General features: G+C 44.9%; 1 protein-coding gene across 8 annotated transcripts in view; it reads left to right on the top strand.

Annotated features, from left to right (window-relative positions):
* The window catches only part of LZTS3 (leucine zipper tumor suppressor family member 3), a 169,707-nt gene that overhangs the window by 95,659 nt on the left and 48,662 nt on the right, over nucleotides 1–25,386 (top strand). The window contains exon 1 of one of the 8 annotated variants that reach the window (XM_056553380.1): nucleotides 14,150–14,170. The exons of 6 other annotated variants lie outside the window; for them this stretch is intronic. The gene's annotated coding sequence lies outside the window, so the exon portion shown is untranslated. Of the gene's footprint in view, nucleotides 1–14,149; nucleotides 14,171–24,459; nucleotides 24,571–25,386 lie in introns of those variants that run through there. One more of the 8 variants, XM_056553402.1, reaches the window with a different exon arrangement.

The raw sequence follows: 25,386 nt of genomic DNA on the forward strand, positions 1-25,386 counted from the left end.
TGTCAGCTTGTTGCACAGCATCGAACAACTCTGAGTCTAGCATTGTTTTAAAAAATCATATCTGATTTCTTGGGAGGGAGACTCAATTCCCCCCTCCCCTCTGATCCCCACCAGGGGGTCTTCTCTCTTCCTGGCCCCTTATCTGTTTCATTATAGGATGGGACCGGAGTGCATGACTTCAAAAAAGCCTTTGACTTCAAAGGAGATGTAAACAAACAGCCAGACCCCCAATAGAATGCGATACGCAAAAGGACACACTGTCCGAATGACCTCTCACCCATGCCCTGGACAATCCATCACACACAGTTATAATTTATAATACACATATAGGATTTTAGTGCCCCTATAAGGAACTATAAATCCAAAAGTGTCAGAGGCCTTACACCTAAGGAGCCACCAATCAGTAAATATCAGCGGCCTGCCACCTAAGGAACTACCAATCTAATTCCGTCACCGGATCTTCACCTACACCATGTAAAAGGACTGTTCTACTTCCTGTATTGAGACCCCTGATAAATGTGTGGTATGGGGTGTGATGCAGGTGGAATTACCCTAGGGGCAGATGGCATTAACCTCTTGTATTCGTGATGCCAGGGCATGGTTTATCCTCAATACCACCTGAAGGTATACCGCTGGATCCTGGGCTAGGCACAGGCGAATAATGACTCTGACGCAAAGTTACGGACAACGCTAGCTTTACTGAGTGACAGATGGTGCAGTCTCTACAAGCTTACTTGTAGACTTGCAGCTTGTGACTGTAGACTTGACTTGAGGCCTCCTATGACTCCAGACACACTCTTAGGCTCAACTGCTCTGGACCTCAGCTTAGCAGAAAGAGGAAGAAGAGACTCCTCCCAGGGCTTTTATGGGGGAGACTCTGGTGGGATCCCATTGGTCAACTTAAGTCAACCTGGTCACTGATACCTCCTGGGTAACAATCACATGATAACTCACATGACAATTGAAGATCACATGGGAACATTTCTTAAAGTTATAACACTTCTTTACACACTTTACAGCATAATAAATGGCAAAACATATGTACATGAGGGGATGGGTGTAAGGGGGCCCAGGGGACACTGCAGGGAGGCTGCCTGACAGGGCAGCAAGGGTACGTGGCAACAACTCCCGTACTGGGCCACCACAAACTCCCCCTCTTAAGCACACCCGTCCTCGGTGCCCAGTCCTGGAGGGCGGACGACTAAAAGTGGCCACTGGGGCCTAGACTGACAGTTCCTAGGGCATTATTATCAAATGTCCTTCACAGGTCTGAATAAAAAGAATTGAGACGAGTCCATGTAGCACTTTTGTGAAAATGCCCATACATGTTCCTTTGGAATACATTTATCATGTGGGAATTTATAAACTTTGTAATTGTATTTACAACACCTTTTTACATACTTGAGTCGGATCAGGCTGCCTGAGGCTCTCTACCTGATGCCTTAGCTACTGGGGCCCCTCGGTACTAACCACTTCTCCCCAGAACTCTATACATGTTTTTATACAATATACCATTGTTACCTTTATATACAGCATTTCTGTCTCTACGTGCTTTACTTAAGTTGCAGGGGAACCCTCTGGCCAGGAGAGTACCCTGTACATGGGGACAGGAAAAAATGTTAGACATATAAACATTTGACATTATGGACTGGTAATGTACATGTTAGATACAGTCCTAACTAGATTTTTGACTAGATTATATACTACATTATGTAGAATGACTAAATTAGACTATATGCTACACTGACAACTTTGTATAAGGCATTATCATTATTCCCTATATCTGGCGGGTGATTGTCATGGCAACTCTTCTCCTATATATAAATTGCCATGAATAAGAGACACTGTACATTTAAACATTTTTGTACAAACATATTATATGCATTTTATTACAGCACACCATAAACATTATAGTACACCAACGTGTGTATTCACTTAATACTGTATTACTCTGACAGTATATGCAGATTTTTCTAGTACCGCTCCACAGTTCTGGTACGTTTTGGAGTTCTTAGTAAAGAATCACGGCTAAGAGCCGGGCACGTGCTTACGTGGATGGTTACAAATAAACTTCTTGACAAGTTCGTCAGGCACTTCTTCTTATACATTGCATAACCTGTAGACAACAAAAGTACTTCACACAGCAAAGTTAGTGACAAATAGCAAAGCAGAATCTTCAATCTGGAAACTTGCCATCCCAGCCTTGACTCAGCAGTGCATCCTCTTCTTCCCCCCCCCCCCCCCCCCCTCCCCTGACAACAAGGGGCGGACCTTTCAAGTTCCACTTAGGTCTGGGAACTGCGACTTGGCTTCCATGCCCAGGGGCGGGATGCTGGCTTTGGCGGGATCCTTTTGCACACTTTTCCTCCAACAGCTTAATCCTTTCAGGTATGGCAGCAGACATTTTGGCACACAACATTGCTTCGGCACGAATTTTGCACATGGTATTCACGACTTCAGCACTATTCTAAATAGCAGGCCATAAACTTTTCTTCACCTCCCCCTTTATTTCACAAGCACCTCGGGTAAAACACATTCCACTGGTAAAGTCCCATACACTTTCTCGCACAAATTTTATTCGCATCGGCATGTGATTTTCTGACAGTACTGGACGCAGTTCAGACTGGGGGAGGACTTGTCGCACAAGGCGCACACACGTATACTGTTCGCAGGATGCCAGAAGTTGTTGTATGGGGTGTGATGCAGGGCAGATGAAATTAACTTCTTGTATTCGTGACGCCAGGGCGTGGTTTATCCTCAATACCACCCGAAGGTATAACGCTGGATCCCGGGCTAGGCACGGGGGGGCAATAATGACTCCAACGCCAAGTTACAGATAACGCTAGCTTTACTGAGTGACAGATGCTGCAGTCTATACAGTGTAGCCAAGGACCACGGAGGTGACCAGTGACTTCAGAGACCTTAAGGGCTTGCTGGGACTTTAAGTAGATTTGGACAATTTAGTGCAGGCCACGTTGACTTGACAATAGATGACAGTGACTGACTTGACTTGACTGGAGACTGACTAAGCTGTGACTTTATCTTACTTGTAGACTTGTAGCTTGTGGCTGTAGACTTGACTTGAGGCCTCCTATGACTCCAGACACACTCCTACTCGACTGGACCTCAGCAAAGACTCAGGAACTGAGAGAGAAGAGACTCCTCCCAGGGATTTTATGGGGGGAGACTCTGGTGGGGTCCCATTGGTCACCCTTAAGTCACCTGGTCACTGATACCTCCTCGGTAACAATCACACGACAACTCACATGACAACTGAAGACCACATGGGAACATTTCTTAAAGTTGTAACACTACTTTACACACTTTACAGCATAATAAATGGCAAAACATATGTACATGAGGGGGCCAGGACTCACTGCCGGGAGGCTGCCTGACAGGACAGCAAGAGTATGGGGTACCAACTTCCGTACTGGGCCACCACAAATTTTACAACAGGGTCTTTAGTGCATCCTCCTGGCATTGTGCAGCTAGTCCTGTCTAATTAAAGCTCTATTGTAGTCAATGGAGTGGATGAGATGGAGAATTCCGGACGGCATCCAGGAGCCGACATTATGGCTCCCATTGGAGCTGTATTGTAATATTAGAAGGAGAGGAAGATGTTCTGTCTCCATTTTTTTATTGGCGGGGGAAGAATATAGAATTATCTTCTGATAACGATGAATCCCCCCCCCCCACCCCCCACAGTTTGTCCTTGTCATGAGTATATACAGTATCTGCAGGCAGACTGTATTCACATTGCAGAATAATTTTGCTCTCTATACCCGGCCGCGCTCGCCCTGCGGTTGTCATAGTAACCTACACAATGACAGAGACGAGATGCATACTTCCCTCGGTATTCATAAAATGAACCCGCCGCCGTTTCCTTGACACCTTTATAAGAAATGCGCAAAAGTCTCAAGTGGATCTATACGGTAAGGCGGTGTTTCCCAACCAGGGTGCCTCCAGCTGTTGCAAAACTACAACTCCCAGCATGCCCGGACAGCCTAAGGCTGTCCGGGCATGCTGGGAGTTGTAGTTTTGCAACAGCTGGAGGCACCCTCGTTGGGAAACACTGGCCGTGTTCTTAGGATGAATGTCCAGCGATCTCATTGCAATGTTACAGCTATATTGGACGTGTAACCAGAGCAGCACAGAGTATTTCAGGAGAGGAATGGGCTGATCTTATGGGGGTGCCGTAAGTGTGATGACTTTAGTGAGGACAGGGTGGGAGTTATAAGGGCGGTGTCATGATATGATGGAAACAAGTTTTGCGCGTCTTCTTATACAAAGTGCATTTTTTAGAGAAATATTTCCATGAGCGAAAGTGATTTGACCGGGATTTGCACAGTTAGGAAAAAAAATTGTAAACGCTAAAACTATTTTGGGAAAATCGCAGCTCAAACTGAAAAAATGCAGCAAAACGGTGTATCACTATAATGTTTCCTAATCCCATAGAGATAGCAGCAGCAGTATACAGATAGAGCTGGAGGGGAGTTGTATAACTGCTATTTCTCCTGATCCCATAGAGATAGCTTCAGTATACAGATAGAGCTGGGAGGGGAGGGGAGTACCTACTATATGTCCTGATCATATAAATATAGCAGCAACAGTATACAGATAGAGCTGGGAGGAGAGGTGAATAACTACAATATATCCTGATCACATAGAGATAGCAGCAGCAGTATACAGATAGAGCTGGAGGGGAGTTGTATAACTGCTATTTCTCCTGATCCCATAGAGATAGCATCAGTATACAGATAGAGCTGGGAGGGGAGGTGAGTACCTACTATATGTCCTGATCATATAAATATAGCAGCAACAGTATACAGATAGAGCTGGGAGGAGAGGTGAATAACTACAATATATCCTGATCACATAGAGATAGCGGCAGCAGTATACACATAGAGCTAATAGGGGAAATGCATAACTACTATATATCCTGATCCCACAGAGATATCAGTAGCAGCAGTATAGAAATAGAGTTGGAAGGGGGTTAGTATAACTACTATACATGCTGATCCCATATAGATAGCAGCAGTATACAGATGGAGCTGGGAGGGGAGGTGTATAAATACTGTTCATCCAGATCCCATACAGATAGAAGCAGTATACAAATAGAGCTGGGGGGGGGGGTGTATAACTACTATATATATCCTGATCCCATAGAGATAGCAGCAGTATAAAGATAGAGCTGGAGGGGAGGTGTATAGCTACTATTTATCCTGAACCTATAAAGATTGCAGCAGCAGTATACAGATAGAGCTGGGAGGGGAGGTGTATAGCTACTATTTATCCTGAACCTATAAAGATTGCAGCAGCAGTATACAGATAGAGCTGGGAGGGGAGGGTCTGTGAGCTGCTAGAAGGGATCTGATAGCTTATGATGTCATCCTTTAGTTTACAGGATGTCAGCTGACTCAGGGCAGACCACTTACTCTGACACAGCGAGCAGTGAATAGAGTTGTAATATCACACACAACCTGACGACAGGTGTGGTGCTGTTTTTGTAAAAGAACAACTATGCTTTTTAAATCCTGGAGAACTGTGATTTTCTGTATGTCAGGCTGGTGATCACATGACCTAGTTCAGTAATGAAATGCATGATGCAGCTATACTGGGATAAAACAGTTGTCACTGTAAGACTAGTGACGGTTAGTGTGATTGATATAAAGAAAAACTGGAGTCAGCCTGGTCAGTTCTTATCTTTATTGTACGTAATGACGATTTTTGGTCAATTTTTAGTCTGTTTTCCTCGTACATCTTGTCTGTTGGATCTTTAAAGGGGTACTCCGCTGCTCAGCGTTTGGAACAAACCTTTCATTAAAAAAAAACGTTTGATATAGTATAGATTAATGTATGCAGAATAATTTTCCAATTACATGTTATAAAAAAATATGCTTCTTTCTATTTAATTTTCTACTTTGAAAAAATGACCCTCCCTACCAGTCTTGGCCGCAAGCCTTTTTTTTTTTTTTTTTTTTTATAGATTTCAGACTCATGCTGGAGTCCTACATCTCAGACTGCAGCCGGGACACAGACAAGCTCAGCACTGCTCCCTGCCATCTATAATATATCAAAAGTTTTTTTTGATGAAAGGTACCCTTTAAAAAAAACACTACTATGCCTGTCCATGGGTTATCTCTGGTATTGCAGTGAATAGGGCTGATCTGCAATACCACACACAGCCTGTGGACAGGTGTGGCTCTATATTTAAAAGATGCAGATGTAGAGAGCACCAACTTTGTCAGTGGCACGCTAGGCTGTTTGTGTGGTGAACTATGGTGTTGGACAATACAAACAAGGATAAGTTAGCCAGCACGGTTGGCACCAAACTACTATACGGACCTGGCGTACAGGTGCACGCTGCTAGGCTAGATATACAGCAACAGAAGAATACAGCAGCACACTGCTAGCACAAGGATACAGATAAAAACATGAACTGCTATACAGCTATAGTGCAAAAAATGAAAAAGTGAGGTACTTAGCTCACAATTTGACGGCCAAATAGTTTGGACCACCCCACCATGGTAAGGTGACCTCATTGGGACGGACCCTACACTGTGAATATGCCTCTGTGCAATCAGTTCAACAGGCACTGCAAGGACTGAGACGTCCAAGCACCTTATATACACCTACTAGAGGTGGGTGGGGTGCAGGAGCCAACATGGAGGTAGCCACTCCCCCATATGTATAACGCAAACAAGGATGAGTTAGCCAGCACTGCTGGCACCAAACTACTATATGGACCTGGCATACAGGTGCACGCTGCTAGGCTAGATATACAGCAACAGAAGAATACAGCAGCACACTGCTAGCACAATGATACAGATCAAAACTTGAACTGCTATACAGCTATAGTGGAAAAAATGAAAAAGTGAGGTACTTAGCTCACAATTTGGTGGCCAAATTGTTTGGACCATCCCACCAAGGTAAGGTGACAAGGTGTTGGACAATGCTATATTGTAAGGTGTTAGGGAAAAGTACTTTAGGAGAGATGGTCTCCATGCTATTCTCTTCCCAGCAGCAACTCCACCTCCTCCATCCCACATTGCCACCCACCAGTACTGGATCGTATGTATTGATGAGCTGCAGCAGCCGGCTCTGTGGAGAGCAGTGATATCAGATGAAGGTGGTGGCCTTCTTAGCCACTGATCCAGGCCTACAGCCCCATGAAACACAGTACAGTACTGTATTTAGTGTACAATAGTGGAGTAGGCCAAGTACGAGAGCTAGATGTAGAAGCCATGTTTTTTCTTATCCTGCTCAACACCTTTAATTGTAGAACTTAGTCTTGGGGAAAATAGTGTGGGAACTCACCCTAGATTTCCACTTAAAGGGGTACTAGACATCTTATACCCTATCCAAAGGATAGGGGATAAGATGTCTGATCCCGGGGGTCCCGCCGCAGGGGACTCCCACGTTCTCCATGCTGCTCCCGACGTTTGTTTAGAGCGATGGGTGCAGCGCCGGAGGCTCGTGACGTCACGGTCACTGCCCCTCAATGCAAGTCTATGGGAGGGGGCGTGACGGCCGTCACGCCCCCTCCCATAGACTTGCATTGAGGGGGCATTACTGTGAAGCCACGAGCCTCTGCCCTTCATCACCAGTCATCCGGCATGGAGCGAAGTTCGCTACATGCACCGGATGTCTGGGGTGCCGCAGCCGAGATCGCAGGGGTCCCCAGCAGCGGGACCCCCGTGACAAGACATCTTATCCCCTATCCTTTGAATAGGGGATAACATGTCTAGGGGCGGAGTAGCCCTTTAAGGGCTGATCCTGCAGGACTCCTGCTAATGGGAACTTCATTCCTGCTGTGGAAAAAGTGCAGGAACTCCATTCCCATGAGTTCCTGCAGGACTTGAGCCCTGGAACTTAGTCATGAACTAGAATTTTATGGCTTTAACATGGCAGATAAAAATAGTAAATGTATCCTACAAAGAGGGAGAAGAATCCCGCAAGCACAGTACTACTAAAAAGTGGCGTTGCCCTATCTAAGCGGATCTCTCTTCTCTACTTACATCCCCGAGCATGCATGAGATATGTATTTCTAAGGGTCATTGTTTAGCATCATGAGAAAATGTGATGAATCCAAGCCTTACCTGGGGGGAAGAGAGCACCGAAAGGTGTGTGGAGTCTTATAGGCCATGCAATGCTCCCCTTGGGGGCGGGGGGTGGGGGGGGGGGGGGATGTATATATATAATAGCCCTTCTCCAGAAGGTAGAAAACTTGTTCTCTGGTGCTCTCTGGTGCCACCTATTGGAGTTGTAGGGAAAGGGGGAGTGACTTAATACTTAACTTTTAATAGTTATGCAGCTAAGATACATATATTAAAGTGCAAGATACTGGTGATTGGCCAGGGATACTGATGCTGATCCCAATGCCAAAAAGACGCAGGTTATACACACAGTTAAGAAATATATCAAACTGTCTAGGATACGCCAAACAATGACCCCACTCACACTGTAGCTGTCATATAATAGGTCATTACGGCGTAATATGTACTATGCCCTGCCCAACGCGTTTCAGTCAACTAGCGGTGACCTCATCAGGGGCCAATCAAAATGTGAGATCCCAGATACAGTTGCGGTCTCATAGACAATAATGCAACTCAGTTGGAGTCTTATAGAAACAGTGTTCAAGGTACGTCCGGTGGTTCATGTCCGGTGTCCTGACTGTATCTCCATGTGCGCGCCCGCAGTGGCGGGGAGCCGTGCAGTACTCGCGGCTGCCAGCGCAGAACTCGCGGCTCCACCTATTGGAGGTAGCATCTCTGCAAGTCAATGCTTAGTGCTAATAGACTTGAAACACGACTGGGGATTGTCAGCCAAGCCATAATCTCCTCCAAAAAGGAAGAGGAAACTCTTTTCCTTCTAGAGAAAGGCTATTTGCAAGTTATTTATGACAGCTAGCACAGGGAAGATCGTTTATGATTGTGGAACCAAAAATGGGATATGATGGAGAACTGTATGATTATATGCCAACTCCCATCCCATCCCAAATGTACAGGTCGGTAGCATATTCTTGTCATATAGGGCTCTTTGAAGGGGTACTCCAGTGGATTTTTTTTTATCAACTGTTGCCAGAAAATTAAACAGATTTGTAGATATCTTTTATTTAAAAATCCTTCCAGTACTTATCAGCTGCTGTATACTGAGGAAGTTGAGTTGTTCTTTTCTGTCTGACCACAGTGCTCTCTGCTTACACCTCTGACATGGACCTGACATGGACAGAGGTGTCAGCCGAGAGCACTGTGGTCCGACTGGAAAGAACAACTCAACTTCCTCTGTAGTATACAGCAGCTGATAAGTACTGGAAGGATTAAGATTTTTAAATAGAAATAATTTACAAATCTGTTTAACTTTCTGGCACCAGTTGATTTAAAAAATAAATGTTTTCCACTGGAGTACCCCTTTAACCCCTTAAGGACTCAAGGTGTACCTGTACGTCCTGAGTCCGCTCCCGTTCATAGCTGGTCGGGCCCGTCACCTAGCAACGGGCGGGACCCGTGGCTAATAACGAGCGGCACTGATCATGGTGCCGCGCGCTATTAACCTTTTATTTCAACTTTGCACGCCGCGTCTAAAGTGAAAGTAAAACGTTGCCGGTTAGCTCAGGGGTCTGATCGGGATCGCCGCGGCTAAATCGCGGCATCCCGAACAGCTGTAAGACACGAGGAGGGTCCCTTACCTGCCTCCTGGTGTCCGATCGCCGAATGACTGCTCAGTGCCTGAGATCTAGGCATGAGCAGTCAAGCGGCAGAATCATTGATCAATGGTTTCCTATGAGAAACCATTGATCAATGTAAAAGATCAGTGTGTGCAGTGTTATAGCCCCCTATGGGAGCTATTACTTTACAAAAAAAAAATGGGAAAAAAAGTGAATAAAGATCATTTAACACCTCCCCTATTAAAAGTTTGAATCACCCCCCTTTTTCCATAAAAAGAACAGTGTGAATAAAAATAAACATAAAAGTTCGATCAATACAAAAATGGTACCTCTAAAAACTTCAGATCCCAGCGCAAAAAATGAGTCCTCATACCGCCCCATACGCGGAAAAATAAAAAAGTTATAGGGGTCAGAAGATGACAATTTTAAACGTATACAGTTTCCTGCATGTACCGTATATACTCGAGTATAAGCCGACCCGAGTATAAGCCGAGACCCCTAATTTCAACCCAAAATCCCAGGAAAAGTTATTGACTCGAGTATAAGCCTAGGGTGGGAAATACCTCATCCCCCCCTGTCATCATCCAGACCCGTCATTAACATCCTCATCATCATCCCCTTGTCATCATCCCACACATCCCCCCTTCATCATCCCCTTATCATCCCACACATCCCCCCTTCATCATCCCCTTGTCATCATCCCACACATCCCCCCTTCATCATCCCCTTATCATCCCACACATCCCCCCTTCATCATCCCCTTGTCATCATCCCACACATCCCCCCTTCATCATCCCCTTATCATCCCGCACATCCCCCCTTCATCATCCCCTTATCATCCCACACATCCCCCCTTCATCATCCCCTTATCATCCCACACATCCCCCCTTCATCATCCCCTTGTAATCATCCCACACCCCCCCTTCATCATCCCCACCCCCCTTCATCATCCCCACCCCCCTTCATCATCCTCTTCTCATCATTCGCCCTCAGTGGTCTTCAACCTGCGGACCTCCAGAGGTTTCAAAACTACAACTCCCAGCAAGCCCGGGCAGCCATCGGCTGTCCGGGCTTGCTGGGAGTTGTAGTTTTGAAACCTCCGGAGGTCCGCAGGTTGAAGACCACTGCGGCCTTCAACATCATCCAGCCCCCCTCTCACCCCCTTTAGTTCTGAGTACTCACCTCCGCTCGGTGCTGGTCCGGTCCTGCAGGGCTGTCCGGAGAGGAGGTGGTCCGGTGAGGAGGTGGTCCGGTGGGATAGTGGTTCCGGGCTGCTATCTTCACCGGGGGCGCCTCTTCTCCGCGCTTCCGGCCCGGAATAGAGGCGTTGCCTTGACAATGACGCAGAAGTACGTTGGCAATGAACGCACTTCTGCGTCGTTGTCAAGGCAACGTGACTATTCTGAGGCCGGGCCCGAAGCGCTTAGAAGAGGCCTCCCCGGTGAAGATAGCAGCCCGGAACCAGTATCCCACCGGACCACCTCCTCACCGGACAGTCCTGCAGGACCGGACCAGCGCCGAGCGGAGGTGAGTACTCAGAACTAAACGGGGGTGAGAGGGGGCTGGATGATGTTGAAGGCCGCAGTGGTCTTCAACCTGCGGACCTCCGGAGGTTTCAAAACTACAACTCCCAGCAAGCCCGGACAGCCGATGGCTGCCCGGGCTTGCTGGGAGTTGTAGTTTTGAAACCTCTGGAGGTCCGCAGGTTGAAGACCACTGCGGGTGGGGGAGTTCACTCGAGTATAAGCCGAGGGGGGTGTTTTCAGCACGAAAAATCGTGCTGAAAAACTCGGCTTATACTCGAGTATATACGGTAGTTATGATTTTTTCAGAAGTGCGACAAAATCAAACCTATATAAGTAGGGGATCATTTTAATCGTATGGAGCTACAGAATAAAGATAAGGTGTCATTTTTACCAAAAAATTTACTGCGTAGAAACGGAAGCCCCCAAAAGTTACAAAATGGCGTTTTTTCTTCAATTTTGTTGCACATTGATTTCTTTTTTCCATTTCGCCGTAGATTTTTAGGTGCTCTGTTACTGCAAAGTAGAATTGGTGGCACAAAAAAATCAGCCATCATATGGATTTTTAGGTGCAAAATTGAAAGAGTTATGATTTTTTAAAGGTGAGGAGGATAAAATGCAAGTGCAAAAACAGAAAAATGCTTAAGGGTTAAGGAACTCAACTCCAGTATATAGAGCAGTATATAGAGCACGGACTATAATCAGAGGTAGTAATAATAATCTGCATGTTTTCTAGAAACATCCCCCCCTACAGAATTTCTTGGAGGAGATTTCTTCGTTCTACAATGAGCGTCTTGAGCTGCATCAAATCTCATTGTGCAGATTAATGGTCTCCAGGCCGGAGATGCACAAATCCTGCCCTTCACACAACATCCTGTCTCTTATCATTAGGCCGCGCGTCTGCAATCCTGCCGAGCATATTCTGCACATGGAAACTCCGACTAAATGCTAATCATCCGCAGCAAATGTAGGCCACACGTCACAGCCAGCGCACACCGAGATCTGCTGCGGCTATTACATCCGCCATAGCGCTGCTTCATGAAAAACGCGGGCCCTCACGTGTCCCCTGCACAATATCCAGTGAATTATTGCTGCATCTCTCTGTGTTACTCCTCTTAATCTATAGACTGTAATATTTCTGCATTTGTCTTAACCTCCTTAGGCCTCCGACTACTAAACATGGCGAGTTGATGGCATTTTACATAAAGTTTACAGCAGGCTGTAAAGAAAGATGTGTTTTTTTGGAGTGCACCGTGTTATGTTGCCATCTAGTGATCATTATGGTAACTTCAATGGAAGAGAATTCCTATGATCATCCCTATTATTGTCTAATTCTACAGAGTAGCATACTGTATTTATACTGTATATGTGCATTACAAAAAAGAAAAAAGATAAATGGTTTATGCAAATAAGACCAGGGGTCAAGTCCTGGGGAAAAAAGTGTGGGAACTCACCCAAAATGTTCTATTTCTTCAACAACTGCATTTATGCCTTTAAAGGGGTACTATCGTGCTGACAACTTATCCCCTATCTAAAGGATAGGGGATAAGTTGCCTGATCACGCGGGGTCCCGCCGCTGGGGACCCCCGCGATCTCGTATGCAGCACCTCGCTCTCATCAGGCCCCGGAGCGAACATCGCTCAGGGTCTGATGACTGCCGATCACGGGGCCGGAGTATTGTGATGTCACGGCTCCGCCTCCATGTTACGTTACGCTCCGCCCCCTCAATGTAAGTCTATGGCAGGTGGCGAGACAGCTGTCTCGCCCCTGCCATAAACTTGCATTGAGGGGGTGGAGCGTTGGGCGGAGCGTGACGTCACACGGGGGCGGAGCTGTGATGTCACGATCACCGCCCCGTCATCAGACCAAAAGTGGATGTTCGCTCCAGGGCCTGATGAGAGTGGGGTGCTGCGTACGAGATCGCGGGGGGCCTCAGCAGCGGGACCCCGTGCGATCAGGCAACATATCCTCTATCCTTTAGATAGGGGATAAGTTGTCAGCACGGTAGTACCCCTTTAAACTGAAGCAGTATTCTGCAATATATGTTGGCATACATTTTTTAAGGGATGTATCCCTGCAACATACTGCTAAATGCTGTGTGCACCCAGTGTTACCAACATGTATATCAAGCAGGGGCACTAAACATCCTACCAAATCAATCCAACTGCATATACACCTAGTAAATACACTCATACACACAGTATATGCATACACATATAGTATATACTAACATATGTGGTAGCCCTTGGGGGGTGTATGGTAGTGATGGTATGGTATAGGTATATAAGGGGTTAATGTTAACCCTAGAAGAGTTTGTGACGCCAGGCTGAGGGCTGGTATGCTGAATCGGTGTTCCGGCCTATCGCCGCCCTTCCCAGTAACGATAGGTGCATAAAATAACTGAAGGTCCACAAGGAGATTTGAACTTGAACTTGAATAACGTTTACTGAAGTGCTTGGAATATTCACGGTTCAGTCACAGTCTCATACAAACAGTCCTTTGGTTACTTAGCAACTGGCAGTAGTTGCGGACCTTGAGCTAGACAATAAGTCTCTTAATTTAGGAAGAGATTTGCAGATCCGTCCGGATTTAGGGGAGGTATTAGGTCCGGAGATGCTGCAGAGTGTTTGGGAGGTGATACACTCTATAATTATAATTGTTCAGCCGTTGCCGTGAGGCTCGCGCCTAACTCACTGCAATTACTGTTGTACAGGTCTTGCTTGCTAGACAGCCCACGAGGTAAGAGCGAGAAACATGGCCGCCGCTCCCTTATATGGGCAGGGGGCGTGGCGAATCTGATTGCTCCGAACGTCTGCCATTCACCTTACATGGTGTGATGGGATTGCTTACGACACAGGATCTATATACATTGTAAAACCAAAACGAGGCTAGAGATACCAAAGTGAGGCCTGGAACGCATCCAGAGTGAGGCTTGGAACGCATCACATGACCCGAAGGCCCTGCGACACCATGGAAACAAGTAATTAACCATTTATTTACATTTATACTATACTATTCATATTATCTATGCATAAATGACCAATTATACGTTAAGATAGAGGCGACTAGGGGTAGACTAGATTACAGGGATCCCTACGTCCTAGGGACTCTGGCTATGGGGACCCATAAATAGATAAGTACCGTATGAAATGCGGTACTGGGACACCACACATACACACAGTATATGCATACACAACATTTATATACACACACACACAGAATATACATGCACATACAATATATACACACACACTCATACACATAGACAATACATGCACGCACATACAGTACACACAGACTGTATTTATAGAATGTGCATGTATATACTGTTGGGGAGATTTATCAAAACCTGTGCAGAGGAAGAGTGGTGCAGTTGCCCATAGCAACCAATCAGATTGCTTCTTTCATTTTCCACAGGCCTCTTTAGAGGCCTGTGGAAAATGAAAGAAGCAATCTGATTGGTTGCTGTGGGCAACTGCACCACTCTTCCTCTGCACAGGTTTTGATAAATCTCCCCAACAGTATATACATGCACATTCTATAAATATATATATACACACACAAACACACTAAACACTAATACACATAGAAAATACATTCATACACATTTGTGGTGCGCCACGGGATGTGAGGTGCGGCGTAAGGTGGCAGATGTTATGGCCCCAGGGGTAAATGGTATTAACCCCTTCTTGTCATGACGCCAGGGCGTGGTTTGGCCTTATAACTACCCGAAGGTAGAACCGCTAATCCTAGGTTAGGCAGGCGCAATAAAGAGTCCAAGGCCAGGTTAAGGGTAACGGTAGCTTTACTGAGGTGAGACAGATGGTACAGTCTATACAGTTCAGCCAATATCCAATGACACAGGGAGACCTCGCAGGCTTGCTGGGACTTGCAGTGACTTGACAGACTATAATGCAGGCCACGGTGACTATAGATGACTTGACTCGACTTGAGATGGTGACAGACAATTGAGATGACTTGACTTACTCAGGACCGACTGGTGGCTGCAATAATTTAGACTTGAGGCCTCCAATGGCCGGACACAGGCACTGGAACACTTTACTACACTGGACCTCAGGAGGATCTCAAGAACATGGAAAAGAGCAATGTGCTAAAAGAAGGATTGCAGCCCCTCCCTGGGTTATATAGGGGGCTGACCAAGGAGCCCATAGGTCACTTGGGGGGTCACCTGGTCACTGGGGTTCTCTGGGTAACAATATAATCCTGTGGTACAGATTTAAAGGTATATTAGATATACCTTTATACCTTAATACATAACTACATAAATACATAACCTGTAAATGCTATGGGGTTTGCTGCAGGAGAGCCCCAAGGACACTCAGGGACTCTGCCTGACAGGGCGAAGTACAGTATGGCAACAATCCCGTACTGGGACATTACAAAATTCATAGACAATATATACATACACATACAGTATATGTAATGTCCCAGTACAGGACATGGTCCTGCACTACCCTTAGGCCCTGTTAGGTTGAGTCCCTCAGTGACCTGGGGGCTCTCCTGCAGTGTCTCCCCTGCTGTTACTATACTGTCATTTATTGTCATAAGATTTTAGTCAGTGTATTAATGTATAATTAGTCTAAAGGACCCGTGAAAGGTCATCTTAAGGACCTGTGAGATGTCATATGTTATGTTATCACATGATGTTACCCAAAGGGCACCAGTTTAACACATGACCCGCAGCTTGACCAATGGGCTTTGGCTCAGCCCCCCTCTATATAAGGGGGCGGACATTACACTCTCTTACACCAGACCTTTGCTGAGGAGCAAACACCTGATGTATCAGTGCTAGTGTCCCTCTACCTGGAAGACCTCAAATCTACAGTCATTCCAGTAAGTCAAGTCTATGTCTGCTGTCACTACTACCTATAGTCAAGTCCAGCCTAAAGTCAAGATTCTAAAGTCTATCACAAGTCTAATTGGTCCCAGCAAGCTGCGAGGTCCTTCTGTGTTCCTGGCCACCTTTCTGGGAATCTAGCTTTGAAGATAATTCCATCTGTGTCTTAACTCAGTAAAGCCTCCGTTAAACTGTAACTTGGTTGTGGACTCTCTTTTCACTGCCTAGTCATTGGAATAGCGGAGATACCGTTTGTGTGGTTCCGGTACCCAAAAACCACTCTGGCGTCACGAACATGAGGGGTTAATAACACCTTGCCCCTGGGGTTAATACCATCTTGCCCACCTACACCGCTACACCCCATGGTCCCACCATCACTGTGGGTCACCACATATATACACAAGGACTCATACACACAATATTTACACACACTTATACACACAGTATATACCATATATACACACATGCTTTTATACACATAGGCAATACATGCATGACATACAGACTTACACACAAAGTATACGTATACTGACAGACAACACACCCATACACACTCTGGGCAAAGGTATAAATACATAAGACAAGCTTACGCCAGTTTCTCCCATATCCGATACTTACCTCCTCCCTGTAGCCACTTCTCTGTAGTGCCGGCAGCTTCCCTCTCCTTAATAGTACAGAGAGGCAGCAGGGTAGGGGCAGGACAGTGCACACAGATCCGGTCCTGTTGGTCACCTGCTAGCGGGAATGGTGTCATTGCCACGACAAAAGTGCAGGAGCGCAGTTCCGAAACATTCCTGCAGGAGTCCTGAGTGGATATTTTTGGCAGGTTTTGTCTACAGTGGATTATATGGACCAAGATTAGAAAAAAACATAGTTTATTGAGCCAGTATATCTAAGCCTATCTTGGTTGATTTACCAAATCAGCGTAAAACTGTTATTTTACGTGCTAAAGTACGGCCATAATTGGGTCGTACATTCTAATTGAAACTAGCCATTTTTTTGGGCTGCAATTGTTTCTGTAGCCCCAAAAAACTACACTACTTCAAATATGGGCAAAAAGTCCTGAAAACATGTAGAAAGGTTTAAAGTACATCTGAAAGTCTGAAAAATGAGCCTTAGAAAACGGTGTGTAAAGATAGCTGTACTATATAGTGAAGGATAAGGTCCTACCTAGGATTCCCACCTGGGCCCTGGAGCCTAAGGGGGCCCAAAGGTTGTTCTGCCGCATTAGAAGACACCAGTTTTACATATAATACATGGCAGAAAAGGGGGTATTACAGATTTTTCAGGATCAAGTTCTGCCTCCGGTCTCGGCCCGTGCTGCTCGTGATTTTTAATCTCGGCCTATCACGACTATTTCAGGTGTTACGGAAATGGATGCATCTTGCCGTCTCCATCCAGCTTCGCTTCCTACACTTCATTACTGTAATGTGTGTAATGTGCGGACACGGCTCCATGTACAGCGATGTAAAGATCACTTTGCATTATCTTCACATATCTTCATCATTTCACCTGTTTACTGTTTCCTTGGCAAAAGCTGTTACCATGGAGATATCCAGGATTTTAGTGCAGATGGAGGCGGCCATTAGAATCATTATTAGATGCCTTCATTGTTATGAGCACCGGGCTGGGTAGAATAGACATAAGGCAGAACGGTTGTTATTTTTAGTGTACTAGGTGGCAGTAACAAGGCAGTTTTAGGGATATGGCAACACTATAGTAGAAGTGCCTCAACACTATAGTGGTATATTGGTTTGTGGTGTCCCGTTACAGGACCTGGTCCTGTCCCTGTCTAAAGTCCCCTCAGCCAGAGTCCCTTCATTCCCATAGGGCTCTCCTGAAAGGCTTACTCCTGGTTGCCTCATATGGATTGTATATTGGTTAATATATATGAATAATATAAATGTATAGGAGATATGTATATATATATATATATATATATATATATATATAGGGTCACATGATCTATTATGATGGTTGTATAGATATTTAGAACCTTCCGGGGTCACGTGATGTACAGTTGTGATGTATAATTGTTCAAGGACCTTCCAGGGTCATGTGATGTACCCAGAGTTCACTGGGTTCAGGACTTACAGGTTTGCTGACCAATGAGCTTTGTCCAGCCCCTTATTATATAAAGGGCTGTAGCCACTAAATTCACTCTCTTAGTTCCTGCTCTTGTCCCTGCACTATCAAGAAGCACAAACATCTCAGCAGAAATCTCAATTCATCTAGGCCAAAGCCTAAGAATCCTGCAGCCACTAAACCATGACTTACAAAGCTCAATCTATCAAATCCTGTGTGACTACTACCAACTAAAATATTATAATTAGTAGCACAGTGGCCTGCATCAAAGCTCATTGCTTCAGAGTCCCAGCAAAACCTGTGAGGAACCTGCATTCCGGTTTCCTCTTAAGAGACTGTTATGTATGAAGACTGTTGCATAAAATCTTCAAGTAAAGTTCTTCAGTTTATTCATAAAGTCTGCTGTGGACATTCCGTTATTTTCCCTGCCGTTTATGGGACGGTTGGCGGTAGGACCATTAACACTAAGGAAACCTCACTCTGGCGTCACGACATCTAAGGGTTAATACCACCAGACCCTGCACTTACATCACCGATAACAGAAATGTATTCAATATTGTGCATGCATACCTAGCTTCCTTTGATGTATTATATTTGGGTGGTCATACACTCCTTTATTTAGACCGCACCGAAACAATGCTCCTAAATGACAAGTATTGTATGTGACCCCAAAATTACTCAGAAGCTGAAAGTAATTCTAGACTTCTGACTATCCGCTCCCCCCCCCCACCAAAATAAAACAAAACTAATTTAGAGACCCCAGACTTGAAAAATTAACTTAGACCCTTGATTTAAGACCTGAAAAATTGAAGTCAGACCCCAGACTTTATACCCAAAAAAATGAATTCAGACCCCAGACCTGAAAAAGGAGAAAGACCCATGACTGTAGTCACAAAGTAGAATTCAGACCTCAGAACTGAAAAATAAACGTAGACTTCAGACACAAAATTTTAATTCAGACCCCAGACTTCACACAAAAAAATATGAATTTAGATCCTTGACTTCACACAAAAAAATATGAATTCAGATCCTGGACTTCACTTCCAAAAAACAAAATGAATTCAAACCCCAAATTTCCTATAAAATATTAATTTCCTTTTCTCATTGAAATACACTTAGGCATTGCACTTGTGCCGGTACACCGCACTTTATCCTCCACCGGTTCCACTTAGAATACGTCCACATAATTTGTTTGATTTATAACACCGCCCCTGGGATACTTCCCTCGTCTATAGGGAGTCCAAAAAGTCACCATTTTTTAAGGGAGTCTCATGGACATTTGGGAAGAGTAGACAACCTTGATATGATGATATCTTATATATTAACAACAACCATGATATGGATTTTTATTCACTTATTATTATTCACTTAAAGGTATTACTTCTTAGTCTATATACACTGATTGAAAACTATAAAATTGAATGAAAACTTTAAAATTACCGTATTTATCGGTGTATAACACGCACTTTTTAGGCAAAAATTTTTAGCCTAAAGCCGCGGACCCGACCCCGGCTACAGGTAATTATGCAACCGGGGATGGGGGGAGGCAACGGGGCAGCGGCGCCGGCAATGGGTGCTGCTGCCCCTTCTCTCCCCCTGGCTATCGGCGCCGCTGCCCCCAATGGGAGAGAAGCGGCGGCAGCAGGGCTCTAGACCCCAGGAAAGGCAGGGAGAGAGAAGCGGGCAGCGACGGCCTCTCTCCCCCTGCCTTTCCTGGGGGTGTATCGGGGTATACGCATACACACATACGCACCCTCATTTTACAATGGATATTTGGGTAAAAAACTTTTTTTACCCAAATATCCTTGGTAAAATGAGGGTGCGTGTTATAGGCCGGTGCGTGGTATACCCCGATAAATACGGGGTTTAATTTCTCTACAATTTTCCCTGTGCCAGAATGACATCATATTAACAATAAATAGTGATAAAACACTGCCCTTAATGGTCAAATCCAGTACAGCAAACAGTTATATTTTTCCTATAAAAGAGGTTGTCCAGCGAAAGAAACAACCCGTGTATGGTGTCAAAAAGTGTAAAGCAACTTACTAAAATAATGTTATTAAACGTATGGCCAAGATCTCTCTATATCAGTTCTGATTTCTCCCTTGTAGCTGTGACATCAAGGCAAATTCAGAGCTCCCGTCCCTGTTCCCCCTCCCCTCCTGTCTGCTTAGGATGAAACCATTAATGTGAAAAGGGGGAGCTCATATTAATGCTCATTAGATTTTAAGGAAGCAGGAAGCGTTTCTCAGATAAATTACCAGTGAGCCTGTTCTGAGGGAAACTACTGTGAGAAAAGCTTTCTTGTCCCTTTAAAATCTAATCAGCAATAATATGAGCTCCCCCTCTTCACATCAGTGGTCTTATCCTGAGCAGACAGGAGGGGAGGGGGGAGCAGAGACCGGATGATCTGTGCTTGCTTTATTATACTTTTTGACACCATAGACAGGTTGTTTATTTTAGTGGACAACCCCTTTAACATATAGATACCCTAAACTATTAATTTGAAATTATGAAAAACACCTAATAGAACTAAAACTGTGCAGGAAAAGTGAGGCCTTCAATGTTTGGGTTGCTGCCATCGAACCCCCCTTTACAGCAACTGATGAGAAGGAACCTGTTTCTAGTTAGTGTCACTTCTTCAAGACATCTCAATAAACATCTCTGAAATCAAGTGTGGAAGTAAATATGGGTCCCCTGTTGCTGTGGAGGGAAAAAAAAGGGAAAAAGTTTAATGACATTTTTTAACATTACATAAAACTTTGTATGTACTGAACACCTATGCCTAAAGTATGCAATGGGGACTTAACCCCTTAAGGACGCAGGACGTAAATTTACGTCCTGGTGCGGTGGTACTTAACGCACCAGGACGTACATTTACGTCCTAAGCATAACCGCAGGCATCGGAGCGATGCCCGTGTCATGCGCGGCTGATCCCGGCTGCTGATCGCAGCCAGGGACCTGCCGGCAATGGCCGACGCCCGCGATCTCGCGGGCGTCCGCCATTACCCCTCAGGTGCCGGGATCAATACAGATCCCGGCATCTGCGGCAGTGCGCGATTTGAATGAATGATCGGATCGCCCGCAGCGCTGCTGCGGGGATCCGATCATTCATAACGCCGCACGGAGGTCCCCTCACCTTCCTCCGTCCGGCTCCCGGCGTCTCCTGCTCTGGTCTGAGATCGAGCAGACCAGAGCAGAAGATTGCCGATAACACTGATCTGTTCTATGTCCTATACATAGAACAGATCAGTATTAGCAATCATGGTATTGCTATGAATAGTCCCCTATGGGGACTATTCAAGTGTAAAAAAAAATGTAAAAAAATGTAAAAGTAAAAGTAAAAAAAAAGTGAAAAATCCCCTCCCCCAATAAAAAAGTAAAACGTCAGTTTTTTCCTATTTTACCCCCAAAAAGCGTAAAAAATTAATTTTATAGACATATTTGGTATCACCGTGTGCGTAAATGTCCGAACTATTAAAATAAAATGTTAATGATCCCGTACGGTGAACGGCGTGAACGAAAATAAATAAAAAAAAGTCCAAAATTGCTACTTTTTTAATACATTTTATTAAAAAAAAAATTATAAAAAATGTATTAAAAGTTTTTTATATGCAAATGTGGTATCAAAAAAAAGTACAGATCATGACGCAAAAAATGAGCCCTCATACCGCCGCTTATACGGAAAAATAAAAAGTTAGAGGTCATCAAAATAAAGGGATTATAAACGTACTAATTTGGTTAAAAAGTTTGTGATTTTTTTTAAGCGCAACAATAATAGAAAAGTATGTAATAATGGGTGTCATTTTAATCGTATTGACCCTCAGAATAAAGAACACGTCATTTTTACCATAAATTGTACGGCGTGAAAACAAAACCTTCCAAAATTAGCAAAATTGCGTTTTTCTTTTTAATTTCCCCACAAAAGTAGTGTTTTTTGGTTGCGCCATACATTTTATGATATAATGAGTGATGTCATTACAAAGGAAAACTGGTCGCGCAAAAAACAAGCCCTCATACTAGTCTGTGGATGAAAATATAAAAGAGTTATGATTTTTAGAAGGCGAGGAGGAAAAAATGAAAACGTAAAAATTAAATTGGCTGAGTCCTTAAGGCCAAAATGGGCTGAGTCCTTGGAGTATTCCAGGGGAATTTTTGAATCAACTGGCTCCAGAAAGTTAAACAGATTTGTAAATTACTTCTATTAAAAAATCTTAATCCTTCCAATAATTGTCAGCTGCTGAAGGTGAGTTGTCATTTTCTGTCTGGCAACAGTGCTCTCTGCTGACATCTCTGCTTGTCTCTGGAAGTGCACAGAGTAGAAGAGGTTTGCTATGGGGATTTGCTTCTATTCTGGACAGTTCCCGAGACAGGTGTCATCAGAGAGCACTTAGACAGAAAATAACAACTCAACTTCAGCAGCTCATAAGTACTGAAAGGATTAAGATTTTTTTTTAATTAAAAGTAATTTACAAATCTGTTTAACTTGAAGGAGCCAGTTGATATATATATATATAAGTTTTTTCCTGGAGAACCCCTTTAAGACTCTGTTCACACTTGCATTGGGACTTTTGTTTAGAACATAAGCCACAATGCGACACCAGTTAACACTGGCTCTTCACAACCCTCTATCCTTACAAGGCATCCATTGCATTTTGGCACAGTGCATCTTTGGCACTATTCCTATCAAACCTGAATTTGCAACAGAGGCACCTGGACCCATAACACCTATAGACTTCGGTATAGAGGACCATAAGCGTTAGTATGGTAAACGTGTCTGGTCATGATGGGGTTAATGTAATTACAATGACGCCATATTCGCTGCGAAACATAAAGATGTAGTAGACTCCCCATCACAAATTCTGCTCATGGAATGTATCCTCCTTATATCTGTCAACTATTACTCAGCTCGCCCAGAAAACCTGAACGGCTGTTCCTCTGTACAATGGCGGTTCATCCATCCAGGAAGCAGGTGCAGGAAATGACTAAGACGTATAGGCGTCATCTGTGTTTTCTCTCCATGTCTTTTTGGGCCCAGTAGCAAAGGCCTATGGCTCCTTATACAGAAGAAGAGATGAACTCCTGGAATCCTGTACGAACTATAAAGCTACCTTAAGGGTGGGTTCACAGACTAGTAGCTAGCAGCGAGTTTCCCGCTGCGGGAAACCCGTTGCGAGTTACGCTACCGTTGATTTAAATTAGTCCGCGGACAGTCCACAAATCTGACACTATTGCGGACTGTCTGTGGACCCATTTAAATCAATGGAAGCGTAACACGCAGCGAGATTCCCACAGCGTGTAACCTGCTGATAGTATTAGCGTGTGAACGCACCCTAAAGGGGTATTCCACTGCCTTAGCGTTTGTAACATTTTGTTCCAAACGCTGGGTACGGGCAGCGGGGGTCGTGATATCACGACCACGCCCCTTGTGCCGTCACACCACGCCCCCTCAATGCAAGTCTATGGGAGGGGGCGTGGCAGCTGCCACGCCCCCTCCCATAGACTTTCATTGAGGGGGTGTGGCGTGATATCATGAGGGGTGTGAACCCCGCAGCCCTCCCCCAGTGTTTGGAACAAAATGTTACAAACGCTAAGGCAGTGGAATACCCCTTTAAGGATTAATTGAGTCTGGGTCCTGAAACACTTTGGGGTCTAAGGCTGGGGTTTAATTCTGGGGTATGAAAAATTTTGGGGGAGATTTATCAAAACCTGTCCAGAGGAATAGTTGAGTTGCCCATAGCAATCAATCAGATCGCTTCTTTCATTTTTGAAAAGGCCTCTGGAAAATGAAAGAAGCGATCTGATTGGTTGCTATGGGCAACTGAGTAGCTTTTCCCCTGGACAGAGTCTGATAAGTCTCCCCTGTTGAGTTATACATCTTGTTTCTGAAACACTTTTGTGTCTGGATATGAGGTCTAAGGGTACGTTCCCACACGGCGTATTTGCTGCGTATTTGCTGCTGCGTATTTTATTTTTCCCTGTTGAAGTCAATGGGTAGGAAAATACGCAGCACCAAATACGCAGCAAATACGCAGCAAAATACGCCACGTGGGAATGCACCCTAAGGAGTCTGGGGTCAGAAACACCTTGGAGTCTAAGGCTGGGTTCACATCACATTTTAGGCAATACGGGACCGCATACGGCTGGGGGGAGCTAAAACCGGGTGCTCCCGTATCCCTGCCGTATGCGGCCCGTATGTAATGTATTTCAATGATGCCTGATGAAGCTGCTGTTGCAGTGAAACACGTTGCATTATGGGAGAATAAACTACCTTGCTTTTATCCACTCGTGTATACCATCTGTGTCCAGCGCCACATTGAGACCGGTGTTCCTCTTCGAAGCTATCCGTTTGATCTCTATACCTGACCGGCCGGTTGCGGACACTACCACTATACGCGCTCACCATTGTTGTGTATGTGGAAACACAACCCCTAGAGGTGAGCGTTGAATTCATATTCTATACACCTCACAGGTTTATCTTTTAATGCACCATGGAGCGCTGTACCCCATTTTGTCTGTTTTAGTCATACTGAGTAGAGGCTTTTTGATGACCCCACTGCCATAAAGCTCAGATTGTGGAGGCTGCAGTGACGGTTCTGGACCTTCTGGAAGTTTCTCCCATCCGCACACAGAATCTCTGGAGCTCGTCCAGAGTGACCATTGGTTTCTTGGCCACCTCTCTCACCAAGGCCCTATTATCCCAAATACCTAGTTTAATGGGGCGGCAGCTCTAGTAAGTGTCCTGGTTGTTCCAAACCTATTCCATGGAAGAATCATGGAGGCGACTGTGCTCTTGGCAACTTTCAGTGCAGCACAATTTTGGGCCTCACTTACTAAGCTAAAACCCACTAGTTTTTGTCGGGTTTTTCTAAGTTATCTTGGTGCATAGTGTCTGAGACATGTCTCTAACAGTGTGCGACAGTGTGCACCAGGAAAATCCAACAACCGTATATACTCGAATATAAGCCGAGTTTTTCAGCACGATTTTTTGTGCTGAAAACGCCCCCCTCGGCTTATACTCGAGTGAACTCTCTGCCTGTCAATCCCTTCTCAGTGGTCTTCAACTTGCGGACCTCCAAATGTTGCAAAACTACAACTCCCAGCATGCCCGGACAGCCATCGGCTGTCCGGGCATTCTGGGAGTTGTAGTTTTGAAACATCTAGAAGTCCGCAGGTTGAAGACCACTGTGGCCTTCGTCATCATTCAGACCCCCCTCTTTAGTTTTCTACTCACCTCCCCTCGGTGGGAAAGA

The sequence above is a fragment of the Hyla sarda genome, chromosome 1, assembly GCF_029499605.1.
Source record: "Hyla sarda isolate aHylSar1 chromosome 1, aHylSar1.hap1, whole genome shotgun sequence".
NCBI lineage: Eukaryota > Metazoa > Chordata > Amphibia > Anura > Hylidae > Hyla > Hyla sarda.